Source organism: Cupressus sempervirens, chromosome 5 (genome assembly GCF_028749045.1).
Source record: "Cupressus sempervirens isolate cs-2001-9-10 chromosome 5, ASM2874904v1, whole genome shotgun sequence".
Lineage (NCBI taxonomy): Eukaryota > Viridiplantae > Streptophyta > Pinopsida > Cupressales > Cupressaceae > Cupressus > Cupressus sempervirens.
The window spans coordinates 497,558,892-497,563,737 of NC_143122.1; positions in this window are offsets into that span (position 1 = coordinate 497,558,892).

A 4,846-nucleotide genomic window follows, 5' to 3' on the forward strand; every position below is an offset into this window, starting at 1 on the left:
GAGTAATTCCCACTTTCAAGGTTAATAAACTCTTTGGACTACTATAGTGAACTTGAATAGTTCTAAAAGGCAAAAGTCTTCTTGAATGTATCTATAAGCCTACCTATAAAGTTCATACATAGTAAGAGACTAGGTTATTTTTAGTTCTGCCAAGGCAGAATACTTATTCATTCATGTCAAAGCAAATATAACATTAACACTAACCAATCAAATCAAAGAATTTAAAAGATTATATGAAATTTCAAATGTTTATATTTTTTTTAATTTTTTATTATTTTATAAATCACATTTTCCATCCATTTTATTGGTCAATACTATTTTTGGTGGGGGAAAATTAATTTTCTTTAACAAAAAATACAAATATTTTCTAACAACTTCATCTTGCATTAATGAATGTATTAATTACAACTTTATCTTTTCCACATTTGTGACAAATTTATAAGATTTTATTTTTTCAATCATTTTATCTTCCACCTCACACATGTCTAATCAATATTAATTATCACAATCTATTAAATATTTTTAATTTCTTATTTTAAATATATTTATTATTAATTTTACAGTGATTTTTTTTAACTATTTGACATAACTTGTTCCTAAAACTTCATGTAATGCATAAGTTCAAATTCTTTTTTAATATAATTTCAATATGTTATATATTTGTATTCAAATTTTTATTTTTATTTTTAAATTTTGATTTTTTAATAAAAGTAGTTAAATTGTTTTTGAAATTAAAAGTGACCAAAAACAAGGAGTCGGCCTTTAACAGTCAAAAGGCTAGTAACCAACACATTACCAGCCAGTAACAAAAACAGACAAATAGAATAAGAGTACGAGCAGGCAGAGACTTAAACCATAGACCAGAAAGCTAAAACCAGAAAGGAAACAACCTAGCTACTAACCACATAGTCCAAAAAGGCACCCAGGCCTAATAAAAACTTAAATACAGTTGATTACCAGCAAAACCATAATTGTCAAAAAAGTATATAAAGTCTTTGGATCCTTAGATCCCCATAACTGAACAGAACTAAAAAAAGACTTAGATTTCTTTTTTCCCTTTTCCCCTTGCATGAAGTAGAATCTGGGCCCAGTCATCATTGGCAAGAAACTTGAAGAGTAATTTGTTGTCCTCCATGTCCAAGCCAGCTTCCTCCTTCTCTTGTGCCAACAATTGGAGGGTAGTTGCAGTAGCATGAGTAACTTTAAGTCCAAACTTGGAGAAGGTGAAAAACCCCTCCTTCAAAGCTTTGACCCTTTTCCTCCAAGTTCATATAATGCTCCTCCACCGCCTCAATCTCCTCTTTATGCTCCTCGACCTTCTTTGTAGCAACCTCCTTCATTTTCTGTCCTTGTGGTTTATCCTGCAGCACCCGTGGGTTAGAGAAAATCTTCGATTTTTTCTTAACAGGGGAAGAAATGGTAATTGGGGAATTATCCTTTTTGCTCATCTCATCACAAAAAGTAATAGGTTTAAGTGAGAAGCTGGCTGAAACATGGGTTGTCTCAGTATTCCTTTCTTTGTCGTCTGACACTTGAGTTTGAGTATCATCCATCAAAATGTTCCCAGAATTGAAACTTTTTTCCCCTCCTCATTACCTTCATCCTTTTTGGAGTTGGAAATATTTTCCTCCTTCCTTCTGTCACTGTTATTGCCTGAGCTATCTTCTTCAACTTCCTCAACAGGGTATCTAATGGACTTCTGCTTAACCCTAACCTGGGACTAAGCTAACCTACCAGACCTTCTTCTTGCTTTTTCCCCAATATCCTCACCAGAATCCTCTCCAACAACCTCAACCACCTTATCAACTTTAATTTTCTTGTTTCCCTTTTGTTCTAGAGCTAAGTCAGGTTTTTTCTTTTTCTTAGTATCCTTGCTATTATTACTTTTATAAAAATAAATTAAACAATACTATTATTACTATTATTATTGCTATTATTACTTTTATAATAAATTAAATACTACTATTATTACTATTATTACAATACTAAAGTAAAATTAATTTTACAATACTAAAGTAGTTAAATTGTTACTATTATTTTACTTTTATAAAAATAAATTAAACAATACTATTTTTTAATTATATTTTATAATACTGTTTGTAATATGTATAATTGATAAGTGTTACAATTTATTAATTATATCATTTATTATTATTAATATTTTTTATTTAAACAATTTACCATTTAGTTTAAATACATTTAAAACTTAAATATATATTTTAATATAAAATTAATAATTATACTTCATATCAAAAAAAATTCTAAAGAAATAACCACAAAAAAGAAATAATTCAATTCTAAAAGATATATAAATTATTATTATATTTTTATAAACTATATAATTCAATTCTAAAAGATATATAAATTATTATTATATTTTTATAAACTATGTATTAAAATTAAATAGTTATATTTTATTTCTTATTTATTACATCATATTTATTCATCAACATCAAATTTATATGTATTACATCTATTTATTATTTACAAATGTACATATTAAATTATATAGATATTATTTCACAATTAAAAATTACTTAATATGAAATTAATATCTTTGAATTTAAATCTTAGTTCCAAAAAACAACCTAAAAAATTCTAGTATATGCTATATATTTTCAAATAAAATTATATATTTATTCTCAAATAAAAATATTATCATTGATAAATAAAAGAATTGATTGATTTTCAAATAGTTTAATAGTAAAATAAAATAGTTCATAAAAAAATAAAATAGAATTCTTTTAGAAATAAAAATATTTTAAATTTAGTTTTATTATTAGAAAATAATGAATTAAAATATTAGTTTTGGAAATTGAATGAAAAGGATAGGTGCATTTAATCTTAGTTTTGATAATAGAATATGGAAATTGAATATTAGTTTATTTGTCAATGTCTTTAATATAATCATAATCTTGGAATCAAAATGGATTTGTAATTCTTTAAAGGTTGATCTAAGTAGTATGAATCTATTATCTGTGTAATCCCCTAAAAATGGTCATCTAGATTATTAGCCCCCTTCTTAGCATTTTGGTTAAATTAATTCATCATTTGCCTAAACCAAATTGTTAATAATCAATTAATTTGATTATAACCTATAGTTTGACTATTATATCCTAAGTCCATCATTTGATTAAAAGAACATGTCCCCTTTTAATTAAATAAAAGCTCATATTCTTCTAACCCACTTAAAGTGCAAATATAAAGTCCTTTTTCCATTTTACAAATTAAAAGAAAAGGCTTTGTAACTTTTGTCTTCTATGGGAAGTCAACTTCTATTTTATTGATTGACTTGTGTGTGCACGTGGATCACTCCTATTTTCAAACTCCACACTTGATCTTCCACCATCTTGACCTTGATCTCTATTGTCCATACGGCTTTAAAAGAAAAAGCTCTCCCCTTGTCAAAGCATCCATCCATCTTTTGAGTATTGTTATGTTGCAAGTTTTCTAACAATTTTCCTTGGAGCTTTGTGGAGAAGTTCTCATTTATTGTCTCATTCTATCATGACCATTGCATATTAGTTTAGAAGCATCTTGCATGATAGTTTAGTTCCTTTGCAATAATCTAGCCCACATAGCATAATTAGCTTGGATATTATAATACTCTCATCTTGTTTAACATAGTTGCACTTTGCATTTCATCTTAGCTTACTTCATATTTGCATTGCATTTTGAGAGTTCTCATGGTAGACACTTGCATTTTTGCTTTTGTCTCAAAGAACCTCATGTTGCGTGGTTTACTAGCAAGAAGAGCATCTCTAAGGCTCAGTCAAGAGTCTTCTTATTCTTGAAATATACTCTCTTTGATAGAGGGCCACACCACCCTTACCCACTCACAATCAAGAAAGCAACAATATCGAGACCAAGAGAAATAAAAAAAATGCTTCACAACAAATTTTATTATACTTGAAGATCCTTACAACACCCACAAGATGATATCAAGCTTCTCCTTGAGCTTCTCCTTCCACAACTTCTACTCCTCAAGCTTCTACTCCTCAAGCTTCCCCTTGAGCTTGATTTAGAAATGCTCATATGCCTTGCTTAAATAGGCAATTACCACCCCATGCATGACCTATCCACAACCTTCTAGAATTCCTCCACAACCTTCTACAACTTCCATAACCTTCTAGAATTACAACTAAGCACCACCATGTGGCCCAATTAGAAAATTATATTTCCTTTATGGATCACAACAAATATTAAATGCAAGATTTAAGAAACTTTCCACAAGCTTCTAAGATGCCACCTACACACCTTGATTAATGGAATGACAACTAATTTCTCATTTTTTTATTTTATGCCACCTATGCACCTCGAAAATAGAAATTCCTCTTTTTTTCTTTTTCTCCTTTTTCCCTTTAAATTTTTTTATTATTTCTCCACTAATTTTCGTCACTTTCTCTCTCCTCCAGATTTTTCTTTTTTTTTCCAATTTTTTTTTTTTTTCAATTTTTTTTTTTTTGCCAATAATTTTTCCATGCAAGATGCTCCTGCATCAGACTCCCCCGATAGATACAAAAGTGTGTCCCCACACTTTGACGTCAAAAGAAAGATCTACCACCATCTTCATCTTCACCAAAGGCTTCCACCTCAATAGGGACAACAAAACCACCATGCAAATCCTCCACACCAGCATCTTAACATGCTCATTCCTAGGAACAAACTGAACATAATGCTTCAACAGAAAACTCTCATCCACATCAGCAACTAGTGAATTCACACCCATAGCAACAAACCCCACATCAACAGCCACATGTAGATCTCCATCAACACATGCCAAACTCTCAACACAAACAACCTCATTGCTCACAACAAGATGCTCTGCAATACATAACTCACCTCC